Below are 17,978 nucleotides of genomic sequence, written 5' to 3' on the forward strand. Positions count from 1 at the left end.
TTATAATGAAGAAATTTATTACAGGAAGAGAGCCCAGAGACAAGCTTCTTTTAACCATTTCTTTTGTAATAACACCATTACAAGACTTATAATAATATTTATTATTTCTCATAATATTTTCACTTGTTATCTTCACCTACATGTTGTTTAGGCTATGTAACACCTTGTTTTTATTCTTCTGTTTTTGATAGACAAGAAAGCTCTGAAGTGAAAATCCTGGTAAATTACCAAAGGTAGCAAAACTATTTAATGACAGAATTGGAAGCAGAACCTGGCAGTCTAGCCTCCCAATCCAGTGCAAACAGATCTGTGTATTTCGACAACTTTTCAGGCTATGGTTACCTAAAGATTATTTGTGAAGAGATTTCTTGAATTAAACACACGCTTTAAGTATTTTCTACTTGTGATTATGTCTTTTAATTATGTCAGCATGTTTTGTTTTTATGATTTTTACTTCTGATAAAATCTTACCGAAGAAAGCACAGTAGCTGGTCCTTGAAGGTATCTTTGAAAAATTTGCAATATTAATATAACTCAGCACCAGCCTGTATACTATATCTGTGAATTTAGTCAGGAAACATTGAGTGTCTACTATTGTTAAGCTTAACATTCACTATTTCGTTTGTTTTCATGCCAACCCTGCAAGTCCATATTATATTTATGTTTCAGATGAAGTTAAGCAATTTTCCTAGGATTATATAGTGAGTGGCAGAGCCAGAATTTGTACCCAGATCTGTATTACTCCAAAAACTATAGGCTTTATACTAAACCAAGTTTACACGTCAGAGTCCCTTCTTTCAAAGTGCTGAGGTGTTCCTCCCCAGAGATGGAGAGGAAGAGATATCTGGTTAGGGGGACATCAAGTAAGGCTTTATGAAAGAGGCAGCATTGGAGCTAATGCTTGAAAAATGTGCTTGTTTTGATTGTGTGGAAATGGAAGGTTGAGAAGTGAAAGTAAAGAACAAAGGTACAGAGTGGGAAAGTTAGGGTACATGTAGAGAATAAGTTTGGAGTCCACGTTATAAAGTGTTGGCGTCCACGTTATAAAGATCCTTGAAAAAAAGGCAGTGAGGAGCCTTTACTAATTGCCATTGGCTTAGAAATATAGGTATGACTGTAAAACACAGAGTCCTAAAATTTCAATGGATCTGAGTAAGGAGAAACACCCTCTTCTTAAGGGGAGTTTTTAAAAATTTATAAAGAGTTAAGGGATTCCTTCTACTTAACAACTCAGAATTTAAATATGGATGGTGTTTGGGATACCAAAACAAAGGGGAGCAGGAGAAGAGAGAGAGACACACACACACACAAAGAGAGACAGAGAGAGGGAGAGATAGAGGAATTATTGGTTTTTAAAAACAGACCATGAAAATTTTATTGAAAGTATCTTGCTTTAATTTAGATAAACATAATTGTAAGTTTGCTTTGCTATAGTTAAAACTTTTAGTTATGAAACTCAATACAATGCTTTAACTCTGTTTCTTTGGACTCATGAACATCCAATGTTGAATCGATAGATTGTATGTATACTGCACCTATACTGAGGTTGCCCAGTAGTTTATTTCTGGTGGCAGTGTTTTTAACTGAAACACCTTTTTTCAGTTTCCCTTTCAGCTAGTTGTGTCCTGTCATTAAGTTCTGGCCAATGAAATGTAAGCAAATATTTTTGGGGTGGGCCTTCCAGGAGAGTGCTTCGGGGTGGAAGTAATTTTTGCCTTGCCAGGAAAATGGATGAGATAGCTGCAATCCCAATGGCCATTATATCTCTGATAACCTCGTTGGTGCCTTTGAACAGAAGAGAAAGAAGCACCTATCTTTGTAGATGAATTAGAAAATGTCCCTCTTCTGAGTAGATGCAATACCTCACAGTATAGAGGCCTCACTTGCTTTTTTGGTCAGGTGCCTTTGTAATAAACAAACTGCACAACCATATGAGGTGGCCCGGACAACCTTATTGGACTATGAGGCAGGAAAGGAATCCATGTTTTAAAGACAGCAAAACCAAAGAGAGAAGGAGATGGGTCCTGCTGACCATGGATGTGCCATATCAGCCCTGAATCTACTACTTCCAGACTTCTTTTATGTGAGAGAAAAATAAAATTTATTTTGTTTGTTACTGTTTTCTCTGATGTCTTTTACTAGCAGCTAATGGCTAGTAAATTAAGACCACATGGCATGATTTGAGAAGCACTACCACTAATTACTTAAACAAACGTTTCTTGAGCATTATGTGTCAGACACTCTGTGACATTCTAGGGTTAAAGACAGAGCTTACAATCTAGGATGTGAAAGACAGATGTTTGCTTACATAGATAATTCCAGTATACTGGGACAGGGTTGTTCAGTTTGCATATTGCACAAAAACATCCGGCCAAGAGGTGAGTGGGGGCTGTATTTTGACAGACTGCATTCACCCAGAAGGGGAAGCTTCTCTAGTTCATCTCCACAAATGGGATGCCTCTTTTTAAAGACTATGATTCAACCAATAATAATGTCTTCTTGTAGGTTAGTTCAGTGATTTCCAAACTTGTTTTAGCAGCAGTTAGCCTTCTTTGAAAGAACTTTTATACAGGTATACAATATATTAGTCCAGATGTCTTGGTTGTAGAGGTCTACCTCAAGTTAGTTTAGATGTAGAAAAGAATTTACTAATTAATTTATTGTAGTACTTATTGAAACAGAGGTGGGCACAGTGTGCTAAGGAAATACACAATAGGTCTTTTAGAGAAGGCTTCACAAAGGCAGTGATGCTTGGGCTAAATCTTGAAAGATGATTTCAAGAGGAGGACAGAATGAGAAAGAGCATACCATGCTGAGGAAATAGCACGTGCAAAGATCTAACAGAGCATGTCCTGTTTCAGAAGTGACAAGTAGTTCATTAAAGGCAGGGGTGAGAGAGAGAGAGCTGATGGTTAAATGGCTGCAGGTGGTGACGGTACGAGAGAGGCAGATCATTAACGGACATATTTGCTTGTGAAATTAGGTTTCAGTTTATAAATTTTGAGAAGTCATTGAAAGAGTTTAAATAGCAGAGTAATATGAATAGAATGTTTTAGGAGGATGTTGGGATTATATTTAGTAGGGATACATTAATAGACAAAATGCAAAAGCTCAGACAAGAGGTGACAGGCTGACTTAAGACATTAGCAGTGCATTAGGATGGAGGGAATAGAGTAAGGAAAATATTTAACAGGTCAAATTGGTAGATCATGGTAAGGATGGGAGAGCAAAGGTAAGGATGATTCCTAGGATTCTGCATTGGGTGACCATTCATATGATAACATGACTATTAGCATGGTGGTACTAATTTTAACAAGAGAGGGTCATACAAGGCCAGGAACAGATTTTGGAGGAAAGACAATGAGTTCAGCTTTAGACATACTAATCTCAAAATATGTGCAGACTGTCCACGTGGAGATACGCAGGAGGAAATTGATAATATACATCTGAATATTTGGTGAGAACTCCGGGTTGCAGATGTAGATTTGGGAGTTATAAGCATAAAGACAGTAGTTAAAACTTGTAGATCTGACCATCTAAGACTCAAAGAATGTGTTTGGGTCCAATAAGAAAAACATGCGAATGTCTCAACGAGGAAAAGGGGTCTATTGTGGCCTCCATGCTGCCAAATTATCTTCCCACTAAGCAGTGTCTGCAATTGCCATTGTTGTGATTTATTCTTGTAGGTTAAGGTTGTATCTCTAAGTAATTGCCTCTTAAAAATACCATTGGGAGGAATTAAACAGGCAACACAGTAGTGTAATGAAGAGAACAACTGAACTAGGGATCTAGAGATCAGTTTCTAACACTGACTTTGCCATTGACTGCCTGGGTGATATTCAGCAAATCACTTTGCTTTAGGTTCCTCATGTGGGAAATGAGGACATAAGACCAAGTGACCTTCAACATTTGGTACACTATGATTCTACCAATAATAATGTCTTGTTGTAGTTTAGTTCAGTGATTTTCAAACTTATTTAGCAGCAGTTAAGTCTTTTTTGAAAGAATTTTCACGCAGAAACACAATGGATTAGTCAGGATGTTTTGGTTGCAGAAGTCTAACTCCGGTTAGTTTAGACGTAGAAGAGAATTTACTAGTTAATTTAACTACACTATGCGAAAAGGTGCAGCCGGACCCCATGGATGACTGGAATCTGAGACTGGTGCACCACCAGGACTTGCTCTCTACACTTCTCATCTCTGTGTGATAGCTTCATTCTATACAAGGCAGTATGTGGCCAGTGGCCACTCTCAAGACTTCCTTCTTTCTTCCTTCCTTCCTGTCTTAGACTACCACTATAGTGAAACAGCCCTTCTTCCCTTAGTTCTACCTGAAACATTCTCAGGAAGAACTCAGCTTGCTTTGGCTTGAGTCATATGCCCACCCTTTAGCAAGAAGTTGTGGGACTCTCGTGTGCTGCAGCTGCCACTAGAATCACCTGTTTATAGTAGAGGCAGGAAAGGTTTCCCCAAAGGAAAGGAACATTGTTTGTAGAAAAAGGAAAGTTGGCAGGCAGACAATTAAATGGTCAATATGTAAAACAGATAAAACAGAGGCTTTCTAGTTGAAGTTCCACCTGTCTGGTCCCCTCTGTGTACCCCAGGTGGCTTCTGAAGCATACATTTGAAGACCTCAAGAGGATCCTTGGAATAGAGTATTAAAATAATTAATTTTGTTGATTGGACAGCATGCCAATTGGATAGCGTGCCTCCAAATCCTTGAAAAACTGAAGCACTAGATAGTTACTGATGGTGGTGGTGCTTACCTAGTAGAAAATTCCTGGAAAATACGGAAGTACTAGAAAGAGTGGTGCTGATGTTGACGGGGTTGGGGTGGAGATTCTGAGTATTCAGGGATCAAGGGACTTGAGACAGGGAGCGTAGAGAGGGGAGGCAGGAGGGCACCAAGATGAACTTTGCCTAGTTTGTCATTTTATCTAGGACTAACGTATATATGGCTCACTATTAATCATGGTGGAAAGTGTTCATCTTTGGTAAAGATAGTGGGATGGTCCTTGCTGTCATCAACAGTCATTCTAGAGAAAGGAACAAAGGGGAGGTTGATGCAAAGAGAGAGTTGATGGACCTGAAGAGGGGCAGAGGCAATGAGTAAAGTCACCTTTCTTGGAAGCATACACCCATGGTAGCTGGTACCCAAAAAAATATTAGAAATAAAGTAATGAGGATAGAGGGAGAGAGAGGAAGAGGAATAAGATGAGTAAAAGATGAGAAGACGGAGAGGAGTGTAGTTCAGTAAAAGGTAGAATATATCACTGGAATATAGTTTGGAAGCCCTGTCAGAAGGTCTTGGAAGTAAAAATTCAAGATCATCTTGATTAATACTTGTTTAAAACTTACATTAATGAATATCAGGTAAATTACATTTAATTATTTTACTAATTATACCTTACTGAATAATTTAAATGTGACACTTTTCTTGAAAAGTTATGTAGCTATTAGTATAAAGGTGTGTATTGAAATCAGTAAAACAAAATTTAATTGATCCTTTATCAAATAGTAATAACGTTCTTAAACAAAAACTTTTAAATCTTTGCCTTCTGAGCAAGCTGCTCAACAGAATTTCAGAGAACAGACAAAGGGACATAGTTACAAGGGATCTAATAGGTCCAGCTACCTGTGAACTTCTTTTTCTCCAAGAAAAAACTTGGAGAGATCAGCTTTACTCAAATCAAATATTAATTGCTAATTTGGAAAATACACAGGTGGTCGCTAGAACATCAAGTACCTTTTTTTTATTGAGAAGAAATGAAGCAATTCCATAATAATACGAATATACACAAGTGTTGTTTCAGAACAAACTGTACCTACACAGTGCTGCTATTATATCAACTTGGTCAAAAAGGCTTTACTTAAGCCAAAAGCCTTCACTTGGATAAATCCCTTCTTTAAAGTGATCTTTTCTTACTGTGTTCTTATTTTTAATCTTAATTAATATGAATAATTCCCATGAAATGAGATATCAAAAGAAGGTTACTATTCTGTTGCAAGCTTTGAGCTACTATAAAATGGATTTTTAAAAATGACTTAAGTGCTACTTTTTTGTTGTTGGAATGTTTTATGAATTGGAGTCTTATGAGGAATTTTTTTTATATCTGTGAAGATTTAATTTCTCAGCATTTGTACAGTGCTAACTATTTGAAAATTGCTATTTCTCTAATCTCAATCTCATTGCAAATGAGAAAAACAATAATCTATTTTTTTGGATGATAGTTATACTCAGTAATATATAGAAGTATTGCTTTCCTTTCGTTTTTAGTGAGAGTTAACGTGCCGTGGAATAAAGAGAACATCCCTAGGGTGGAGATTATTTAAACTTAACCTGCATTCAATTGATCTTTTTATAATGAAACCCACTATTTTTTTTAATCCACGATTCTTAACTCTGTCACAATTACAATTATTCCAAGGATTGTGACTCATTTAGTATTTAAAATTTAAAGGCCAACAATGAATATTTCCTATATAAATGTGAGTTTCAGGACCAGCAAAGCCCACCATTTATTAGCGCTTCTTTAACATCCACAAAGGTTCCCCCCTCTTTCCTCATCCCAGTCGGTACTGCTAGTCAGCCTGTGAGAGAGGCAGGTGTCAGATGGCTCAAGGGAAGATACCAGTGTCATCGGCTTTATCCTCCTGGGCATTGTGGTGACTATGAATTTTGTGCCACCTTTCATACTTTCATTTCTGGTTTGTTCTGTGAGAATTTCCTGTTTATGTGTCTGCTTCTCCTACAATGACTGTCAGCTACTGAAGAAGAGGGACTACATATGCGTATCTTTCTATCTGACACTAAATACAACGTCTAGAAGATAAAACACCCTCACAGATGTTTGTTTATTGTATATGAAAGAATAACTAGGAATCTATATATCTGTAGGTATTTGAAGCAGCTTAAATCTGTGAAGATATTCCATTGTCTGATTTCTATATTTTTAGGCGTTTATTTTCCTCTTTTCTTCAACATTTGGTACTATTTCTCCTTGGGGAAGAGTGTTTGTGTGCCAAGGAAAAATGCTGTGGCAAGATGCCACTGAGGCAGGTTTACTATTCTGGGCTCCTGAAGTGACTTGTTTGGCTTTGCACAAAGCCAAAGAAGCTTATTCATTATATGTCAGCCTAGGCTCAAGATAGTGGGAATCAGTGGGACTTCTTCCGGGATAAAGACCATTTTGACACCTATTACACAAGCGGGTATGGGGGTGGTGTTGCTAGCGGGGGAAATGGAAACTTAACACAGGCAGAAAACAAAGTAGCCGCGACGTGCTACGTCCTGAAGGGCTTCTTCACTCACTCACTCACACTTCCTGGTAGCAAAGATGAAAGTGGTGCAGTTGTCCTTCTGCAATGGTGGGCTCTTTTAAAAGCTGATCAGCTCTGGCTAGATGATGATTTGCATTTTTACCGCACCTTTTCCCCCAGGAGATGAAGGCCTTTTACATCAGACAACAGGGTCTAAGATTAAGTGCAACCAACACAATGTGCTTAGTATGCAAAACACCACCCTTGTGGGCAAAAAATACTGAACACTGCTAATAACCCCTTGACTAACACTGGTAAGTACACAAGACCGGAGCATGCATTGAGAAAGAGATTGTGCAAAACTGCAACAGCAGTATTCTGCTTCTAGAGCTGGTATAATTTGTTTTTGAACTGCTGGTGGTAAAAGCTGAAGCTGACTCACAAAAACAAAATTAAATCCCAGAAACTTAAAATGTCAAGGCCACATTCACCAAGTAAACATTAATATTTCCAGTTTACATTTTGATGTTTTCGCTCTGTAGCCGGCGCTGCCAAACTACTTCTATCGCGAGAATGGAAAATTTAGAAAATAAACAGGACCGGGTTATCGCAGAGCGTCACAGGTTCTTTTATTTATCTTTTGGGATACAACTTACAGATGGCACACGTTATTAACAAAAACCCACCGAAGATGTCCGGAAACATTTCCTTTGGTCACTTCACCTCTCCTGGCGTCTCGTTAGCCAGCAGGTCAGCGCTCGGCCTCGCCATCAGGCCGCCTCGCGCGAGCGGGCAGTAAACAGCACCGAGGACACGCACGAACACTGGGTGAGGCGGCCTCGCCAGTCCCTCCCCGACCCCCAACATGGCTTTGTGGCTGTGAATTTCTGATAGGCTACCAGCCTTCCCAGCGCCGCTCGTCACTAAAGCCAAGAACAGAGAGTAAGAAAACAGCAAGGGTAAAGGAGGAAACAGGCAAGATCCCTGGCAGCCGTGCGCGCACGCGCACCGCGACCCAACGAGGCGCCCAGGGGGCGGGGCCAAGGCGCGGCGCTGGAGCTCCGCCCCCTTCCCCCTCACCCCACCCCTCGGCGCAGGGGAGTGACTGACTCCCGCCAGCCCCTCCACGTCAATCAACCCTCCTCCTCGCACTCTCTGCACCTTGTTATTAATCTCAATACCGATATCGCGCGGACGCCTCTCCCCCAGCCCTCGGGGGTGTGAACGTGTGTGAGCGAGAGCAAAGGCACCGAAAGCTGGCGTCTCTGTGCAGCAGCCTCGGCCCCGGCAGCAGCAGGCGCAGCAGGAACCCCCGCAGCGGCGGCAGCCCCAGCGCCAGGAGGCCAAGGCCAAGGCCAGGCTCGGCGCGGCTCTCGGAGTAATAGCCGCGGCTCCGGCGGCTGCGGGGGCGAAGCTTCCTCCGGCGGGGGCCTTCGCGTCGGCGGCCGCGGGGCCTCTCCTGCGCGCCCAGGGTCACCGTCCCCGAAGCCCGGCGGCGCGGCCCTCGTCCCCCTCCCCGCCCCCCATCCGTCTCCTTCTCGCTCCCTTCAGCCGTCCTCCTCGCCACCGCCTCTGCCGTTCCTCAGGCGGCCCGGCCCGGCCCGCCCGCCCCGCGTCCCCTCCGGCCGGTGCCTCTCCCCCCGGCGGGCTGCCTGCATGTCTTTGCTGCACTCAGTCCCGCCGCCACCGCCGCCGCCGCCTCCCCCGCCGCCGCAGCACCAGCACCAGCCGCCCCGCCGCCGCCGCCGCCGCCGCCGCCCGGACCCCGGCGCGCTGAATGCAGGTGAGGAGGGGGCGCAGGCCCTCCGCGACCCAGGCCCGGGCGCCCTCCCCGCGTGCCCGGCCGCGCGCCGGGGTCCGGGCCCTGCCTGGCGCGGCGGCTTCCCTCCGGGGCGGGCGGGAGCGCGGCCCTGCCGTGGGTGTTTGTGTTTGCGTCTGCGGCCGCCGCTCGGGAGGGGAAGCATCGGGGGGGGCCTGGTGCGCGCGCGCGCGTGTTTGTGTGTGTGTGTTTCCCCTGCCGCGGGGAAATGGCTGCTGTTGCTCCTTCTGGGCCGGAGGAAGAGAATGAGGTAGAGAGTGTGTGCGCCTCGGAGTAGGATCGAGTGTTGGGAAGAGGAGCGCGTCCCCGGGGAGATGAGGTGGGAGAGGGACAAATGTGCGTGTGGGTGTGCGAGTTGGGAGTTTGGCGGGCGGAGAGACGGCCTGAAGGACCCACCGCGAGTGGGTGTGTGTCGGGTGTGGGGCTGACCGGCGGCTGTGTCGGAGGCGGCCGAGGTTCCGGGGTGTGTGTGTGTGTGTGTTGGGGGGGTCCGCGCCCAGGGCCCGGGACTCTGGGCGCGGGTTCCGTGTGTCCGAGACCCCCGAGCGGCGTGTCCCTCCCGTTCGGTGGCCGAGGCTCCGGAGCCTCCCAGATGAGAGCTGCTCGGCGGGCCCGGGCCCCGGAGAGGGAGTGTGTCCGCGGCACACGCGCGGCAGCCCGGCCGAGAGCGGCGGTCCGGGCCGCGCCGCCCGCCGCGGGCTGCCGTTCCCGCTGCCGCGGCAGGAAGCGCGCCGGCCTGCAGCGCGGCCTAACCGCCTCGGCGCCCGCCGCCTGCTCCCGCCCGCCTCCCGGGCCGCCGGGCCGCGCGGGCCCACGGCGCTGCCTCGGGCCTGGGCAGGTGAGGGTGGCCGGCGGGACGCGCCGGTCGCCGTCGGCCCGGCCGCCGCTGTCCTGAGGAGAGGCGGAGGCGCCTCTCGGCGCTCGCACGGCGGGCTCCCGCGGCTGGCGGGGACCCCGAGGGCAAGTGAAGCAGAGCGGTCGGTCTCGGGGGTCCGCGGTGGCGAGGGCCGTTCTTTCAAGGCTTCCCTCAAGGGCCGTGTGGAGGGATTCAGTCCATATTTTCATTTTTCGTTGCAAATACTTTTTCGTGGGTAAGATGTGTGCCTTTTTTTTTAAGATAAAAATTCTCTTGGAGAGGCGGGGGAAGGCTTGGAAGCTGACTTCCCTGTCCTCTGGTGTTGGTGGGATTGGATCGGTTTGGGGCGTTTGAAACTGTTCTATCCTGCCTCCTGGGGGAAAGGCGTGCGCGCCGAGCTGAGGGGTCGGGGAGGAAGAGGAAGTTCCCGGAGCTGTCATCCTCCCGCACTCGGCCGCCTAGTTAGCTCGGGCTCTTCGGATGGATTGTGTTCAGGGAGTTTTGCCGAGCCGTTTGTACACATTGGAAGCACTGTGCTACATTTTGGGAGATACTCCCTTATAGCTTGTAGTTAGTTATCTTAATTGCCAATCAAGATAGTCCTGCCCAGACAAACACGTTCTCCCTCACAGTCTCGAAAACCTAGATCAAGCAGCCTCTATTGTCTACTCAGTGTGAGCTCCTGGAAAGCTGTTTCGAGGGTAGTCTAAGTCAGACGCAACTATGAAGATAAATCGGTCAGTGCATTTCAGAACCAGATAGAAATGGTATTAGGATAATTATTTGCTGATTTACTTTATTCACTCTACCCTCTTCCATTTACATCTAGTTGGCTCATCCAGCTGAAACCCTGTGGATAAAGTCGTGATGTGGTTCCCATCCTTGCAGGCCGTGCACTGTACGGTGGCCAGAGATTGCTTTTTTTCTGAACCTGGTGTCACAAAGAAATGTTCCATGCTGGTCACTGGAAAGTGGGGGGAAGAATAGGATGGGTGGAGAGCTGTTTTCTTTGACCACTACTGGAAAAACAACGCATGTGGTTTAGTAGAGAAAGGACTTGTTTTACCGACCTCACAACTCTGGAGGTGCATTTTTCTTAGCTGTTTGACCTTAGGCAAGGTACTTAATATCGATAAGCCTCTGTTTTCTCGTCTGTAATAAGGAGATAATACATATATAGTAAGGTTGTCTGAGAATAGAATGAGAAAACATAATGTTTGGCACATAGTAGATGCTTAGTTAAATGTTAGTTCCTTCTGCAGCCTTGAGTGTGGGTATTGAAAAACATTTCTAAGTAGAAATATTCATTTAATTACGGAGATATTATGTAACTGTAAGTTAAAAATCAAGACAATAGAACGTTTCAGAGTCCTTTGATATACATAGGTATATATAAACAACTTTTAATGTTGTATTTTAGGAGTCTTTTTTTTAGAAATAAGATTGTCATTAAAATAGCCTGTTGTATTAGTTTATAGAGACTATATAGTCATAGTTAATTTTTTTTTCATATTTTGAAGTAGGCCATCTCTATTGCATTACTCTTTTTATGAGTTCTTGCTGTGTTGCCCAGGAAAAAGTTTTTTAAGCTATATGTATCACATATATGTTCCAGTGCAATCACGCTTTAAAAAGGATCCAAGAACTAGGGTTTGCTTTATCTGTATAGATCCAGAAAGTATAAGTGCTACAGAAATTGCTATGTAATCTTTTTAGTTCATGTTGACTGATCCTGGTAAACAAAACCTCTTGGAACATTTTCCTGAATGGAAGCAAAAATCCTCTATCAACTTTCAATAATTTTCCATTTTTATTATTCTGTGTGGAGTAGTAAATGTGTTGTGCATTTAATTTTAACTGTATCGTGGTGGAAAAAATAATGGTATGGAATTTAAGGTAAAGGCAACAGAGAGGTTAAATAAAGGTTTTTTTTTTTTTTGGTGAAGGCAGAGTGAAGAGAGGTGGGAGGAGTTTCATTGGTTTAAATTTATAATGTCTCTGTTTACTAATGCCAGGTTTCCCAGTTAGGCCCTATATCAGTATTATTTATATCAGCAGTGTTAAGCTTTAAAAAAAAAACCTAGTAAAGCACTAAAATTTTGAAACATTTGTGAAGGATTTTTGTAAAGGATCGTAGGGACAACTTCACTAGAATGAAAATGTAATGGTTTTGTTAAAGTGTGTTTGTTATGCATGTGTGGGTTTACGATGAACAGAACTATCTGCCGTATGATTATATTTAGAGGAAGAATTCTTACCTTGAAAGTTATAAATGATAATTTTTAATACGTTAAAACTATAAAATAGAAATGAATTTTGTCCTTAACTAGGTATTTGGTAATTTTCATTAGACATTATGAATTATAGTATTTTAGAATACTTCATAGCTTTTTTTTTAGTTTGGGAGAATTGAGGAAAACACTTCTCTGTAATAATTGTGAAAATAGATGATACTGAATTAATGTATAACTATGTGGATTATTGGACAGTGAAATTTATTTTTAAGAGTGGCACTGCTCATGATATCACTGTTTAAACTGAAGGAATTACGTTATAACAAAATCAAGGTGGCAAACTGTTTAGGTTTTAAAATTGAATGTTACTTAAATGGACTTTTAAACAGTCCTTCCAAATTATTTCTTCTTCTTCCAAATTATGTCTTTAATTGGGTGAATTGAAATACTTAAGACTGTCCATGTATTACTTTGAGTAATGCTAATTAGGGTAATAAATACACTCCAAAATTTCAGTGGTTTAACACATATAAATTTGTATTTTGCTCACATAACAGTCTAGTGCAGGTGCTCCTGTTTAGCAGGCTTGTGGCTTTCCTCCATGTGGTAATTGAGGCACCCGGACTCCTTACATCTTATGGCTCTACCATTCCCTAGGGCCTTGGAGCCCTGCCTGTTACCCACAGACCATGTCTTAAGAACCCCCAGACTTAAAGTGACAAACATCTGCCCACATTTCATGCGTGAGAATTTGTCACAGAGCTTTATTTGAGTGTAAGGGGGATGGGAACGTAGTCCCTGGATGGTGGACAGCTTGGGGCATTTCATGATATTATTTTAGATGGTAGCATATATTTATGAAATTATGTCTAAAAGGTAAATTATAATGGTTAAAGATTGCTTTCCATCTTCAAAGAGTAAAATTGGGGGTGGGGGAGGAAGAGAGGGGAAGGAGTAAGAGCCCCAGGAGGAGGAGGAGGGAAGGAGCTCTCTTTATGAGAGGGGTTTGAATGACAAGTGAACTTCAGCTATTTAAAGATACAGGTTTTACGGAGAACATTACAATTGGATTTTATAACCTTTAGAGAGTCTCTCCTTTACTATCCAGTTATAGATTGTTGTTGTGGTCTACTGTGTTCGGGCTGTTTGAGTTCTCTCTCTTTGTACTTTGAAATCATTTGACTTTGAATTTCAGTTTCTGGCGTATAGTTTCATGGGAAACACGTTTTTTGAATTTTCTTTTTCTGTTGTTGAGATAGAGCATTATTATTATTACTACTTTATACTTTAAAGAAATACCGTTTAGGTTGACCTTACTGTGTTTTATTATTTGCTGTTGCTGTTTTTGTAATTCTAAAGTCACTGTAATTAATATATGTGAGCCTTAACCCAGAAAGAACAATAAAATCATCAAGTAAACAACAAAGGTTTAATTATTAACTTTTGCTCATGTTTCATGATGAAAATACTACAACTTTCTTTGACTAAGTGCACTAACACTGAACTTCTGATACATTAAAGGAATTTTATCTCTGGACAACTTTAATTTTAACTGAATTACAACTTATTCTTTCATTGCCTAGGATTATTGTAATGTGAAACCTCAGAGTTCACCTTTACTTATTTTATTCTGAAGAGTTTGGTTAAGGATCTGGGGAGTTTTATATATATCTGTATTCCTCAAAAGGAAGATTTTTGAGTAATTTGGTTAACTTCTCCATGGTAAATGTTTCTAGTATTTTGCATTTTGAAAATTAAAAACCTTGGTTGAGGGCCCATTCTGTACCCATTATTATACTTGGTTCTAAAGAGAAGTATGAAAGAAGTAGAAGAAACCCTTGCAAAGCTTATGGCTTGTGAGTGAGGGAGATAAAACTTATAATTTAGTTACTTCAAAATAATAAATGAACAAGTGCAAGTTACTGTAGTATAAACTGTTTACAGACATTCCGAGAGGGAGTAAGATAAAATGGAATGGTGGGTGGGTCAGGGACTACTTAAAGAAAGAGTTGAGAGGGTTTTTGTTTTTGTTTTTTTGTAACAGCTTTTTAAAGATATAATTCACTTACCAAAGAAGTAGCCTATTTAAAATGTATAACTCAGTAGTGTTAAGTATATTCACAGTTGTACAGCCATCACCACAATTTTATAACATTTTAATTACCTGAAATATAAATCCTGTATTTTTTAAGAGTTACCCCTAATTCTCCCATACCCTTAGTTCTAAACAATCAGTGTTCTACTTTCTGACTATATGTTTGCCTATTCTGGACATTTCATACAAATGGAGTCTTAATATAATATGTGGTCTTTTATCATGGGTGTCTTTCACTTGTTTTCAAGGTTCACCATATTTTGTGTAATAGTACTTCATTCTTTTTTATGGCTGCATAATATGCCATTGTATGGATATACCATATTTTGTTTATCTGTCAGCTGATGGACATTTGAGTTGTTTGTACTTTTTGCCTATTATAAATAATTCTGCTATGAACATTCACATTCAAATTTTTGTGTACATAGTTTTCAGTTCTCTAGGGTATATGGCTAGGAGTGGAATTGCTGAATCATGTGATGCCTCTATGTTTAAACTTTTGAGGAACTTTCAGACTGTTTTCCCCAAAGAATGTCACCATTTCACAACCCCACCAGCGGCATATGAGGGCTTCAGTTTCTCCACATACTTGCCAACATTTGTTGTTATCTGTCTTTTTGATCATGGCTCTCCTAGTGAGTGTTAAGTAGTGTGTTATTGTGGGTTTGATTTGCATTTCCCTAATGATGATGAGTGTCTTTTCATTTGCTTATTGGCCATTCATATATCTTTTTTTGAGAGATGTGTATTCAGCTCTTTTGCTGGTTTTTTAATTGTTATTTATCTTTTTATTATTGAATTGTAAGAATCCTTTGTATATTATAGGTACAAGTCCTTTATCACATATGTGATTTGCACATATTTCCCCTATTCAGTGAGTTGTCTTCATTTTCCTGATAGTGTCCTTGGAAGAACAAAAGTTTTTAATTTTGATGAAGTCTAGCTGATTTTTTCTTTTGCTGCTTATGCTTTTGGTGTTATATCTAAGAAACCGTTTACTAATCTGAGGTCACAAAGAGTTCTGCTTCTGTTTTGTCCTAAGAGTCTTTTAGTTTTAGCTCTTACCTTTAGATCTGTGATCCAGTTTGAATTAATTTCTGTCTATGGCCTGTTGTAGGGAGTCTACATTATTCCTTTGCATATGGGTATCCATTGTCCCAGTACCATTTGTTGAAAGGACTATTCTTTCCCCGTTGAATTGTCTTGTCAGTCTTGTAGAAAATCAGTTAACCTTAAATGTGAAGGTTTATTTCTGGACTTTCAATTTTATTCCATTAATCTATGTGATGATTCTTATACCAGTACTGTCTTGACCACTGTAGCTTTGTAATTGAGAAATGTGAATCCTCCAACTTCATTCTTCTTTTTCAAGGTTATTTTGGCTTTTTGAGGATCTTTTGTATTTCCATATGAATTTTAGGATAAGCTTGTCAATTTCTTACAGAAGCCAGCTGAGATTTTGATAGGAATTGTGTTAACTGTAGATCAATTTGGGGAGCATTGCTGTAATAATGTTAAGTCTTCCTATTCACAAACATGGGATCTTCTCATTTATTTAGATCTTCTTTGATGTCTTTCAACGGTGTTTTGAAGTTTTCAGAGTATAACTTTTACACTTCTTTTGTTGCCTTTGTTCCTTAATATTTTATTCTTTTAGATGCTATTGTAAATGGAATTGTTTTCTTAATTTCGTTTTTGGGTTGTTCATTCCGAGGGTATAAAAATACAATTGACTTTGTGTATTGATCTTGTATCCTGCAAATTTGATGAACTTGTTTATTAGTTCTGATAGTTTTTTAGTGATTCCGTAGGATTTTCTGTATAACAAGGATCATGTCACCTGTAAATAAATATAGTTTTACTCTTTTGCAATCTGGATGCATTCTGTTTCATCTTACTGCCTAATTGCCATGGCTAAAACCTTCAGTGCATTGTTGAAAAGAAGTGCCAAGAGCACATATCCTTGTCTTGTTCCTGATCTTGGCGGAGGAAGTGTTCAGTCTTTCACTATTAAGTATGATATTAGCTGTGGGGTTTTCATTAATGCTGTTTATCAAGATGAAGAAGTTCCCTTCTATTCCTGGTTTGTTGAGTGTTTTTATCACGAAGGGATGTAAGGGTTCGGTTTTGAGGGAAGTACGAAATATAGATTAGAAAGGTGAAGATGCTGTGTACAGTAATAAGTGGCAGATAATCTTAACTTGCTTGGGAAAGAGGGAGTAGCTTTTTTCTGCCTTTTTCCCACTCCCTTCTTTCCTCCCCTCCCTACTTTTGTTGTTGTTGTTGTTGTTGTTAGAGCCCTAGAAGTCGATTCCTACTCGTAACGACCCTGTGTACAGTAGAGTGGAACTCTGCCTCATCTTTTCGCATCATCATCTCTCCTTTAGGCACTGTATCAGTCAATGCTCCGCTGCTCTCCATGGGATTTTCATGGCCACTTTTTTCGGAAGTGGGTAGTCAGATCCTTCTTCCTAGTCTGTGAGATCTGGAAGCTCTTCTGAAACCTGTTTACCATGGGTGACCCTGCTGGTATTTGAAATAGCAGTGGCATAGCTTTCAGCATCTCAGCAACATGCAGCCATCACGGTATAACAACCCACAGATGGGTGGTGTGGTTCCCTGACCCGGAAACAGCCTGGGCTGCAGCAGTAAGAGCCCCGAATCCACTAACCATCATGGCTGGCCCCCTACTCCTTTAATGCTAATTGTCTTCCCATTAATTCATATACACATTTGGAGAGCCCCTAATCCTCTACTGAAGATTTTTCTGAATAACTCATATTTCTTGAGCAGTGGAGAATATTGTTTCTTTTGAAAAACATTCAATGAAAACAGTGTGGAGAATTTTTTTTCTGACTAATTTGATAGGTAGGTTGGAGGAAGACACAGGAAGCAGAAAGAATATTAAATCATAAATGAAGTGATAACCATAGATTTAAAAAGAAAGGAACAAGACTTTGTTATAATGAGGGTATGGTTAATGAAGAAGTCCGTGTTTAGTCTTTTAAAATTTTTAAAAACATTTTTCAATGAAATCAATATTTATTGAACACCTACAGATGTGCTAGGTAGTGCTAGACCATGAAATACATCCTTGCAACAAAGATGGTAAATTGATTAGAAAAATAATAAGACTTCTGTAGATACATGGACAAAGGATACAGACAGTTCCCAAAAGAGGGCATAGCCTGAAAAAATAAACATGTGAGAAGCCTGATCAAGTAGTGATCAGACGTGCAAGCTAAAACCATAATGAGATAGTTTGTTATCAAATTAACAAGGATTATGAATGAAAAACATTCTCTTTCTTAATTTTACTATAATAATAGCTTCGGGTTTTTGTATTTCAACTGTTTTAATTTGCCAAAATCCACATATTTTGAATTTTAGTTACATTATTTATTAATTATTGTTCCTAGTTGTTTCTAATTAATTACTGTTTTTTAACAAAGTCCTAAATTTGCTTAATCTGATTCTGTCTTACTTTCCAAACCAAACAATCTTTTTGCTTTTTTGTTTTTTTATTGTGGTCACTCGTGTAAATTTATGATGTACTTTGTTGTATTTTGACTTGTGTATACTGCATCGTGTCACCACCAAAAGTCTCGTTCCATCTGTCACCATGCATATGTGCCCCTTTACCCTTTTCACCCTCCTCCCACCCCTTTCTCCTCTGGTAACCGCTAATCTGTTCTCCTTATTTATATGTCATAT

The 17,978-nt window shown here is 41.2% G+C and overlaps 1 protein-coding gene across 4 annotated transcripts in view; it reads left to right on the forward strand.

The window, feature by feature from the left end:
• Positions 1–8,353: 8,353 nt before the first annotated feature.
• Positions 8,354–17,978, forward strand: part of CNOT6L (CCR4-NOT transcription complex subunit 6 like) — a 102,996-nt gene continuing 93,371 nt past the window's right edge. Inside the window, exon 1 of one of the 4 annotated variants that reach the window (XM_070612760.1) lies at positions 8,354–9,043. The gene's annotated coding sequence lies outside the window, so the exon portion shown is untranslated. Of the gene's footprint in view, positions 9,044–9,925; positions 10,171–17,978 lie in introns of those variants that run through there. The other 3 variants (XM_070612762.1, XM_070612758.1, XM_070612761.1) reach the window with 3 other exon arrangements.

This window comes from Equus przewalskii, chromosome 3, assembly GCF_037783145.1.
Source record: "Equus przewalskii isolate Varuska chromosome 3, EquPr2, whole genome shotgun sequence".
Classification (NCBI taxonomy): domain Eukaryota; kingdom Metazoa; phylum Chordata; class Mammalia; order Perissodactyla; family Equidae; genus Equus; species Equus przewalskii.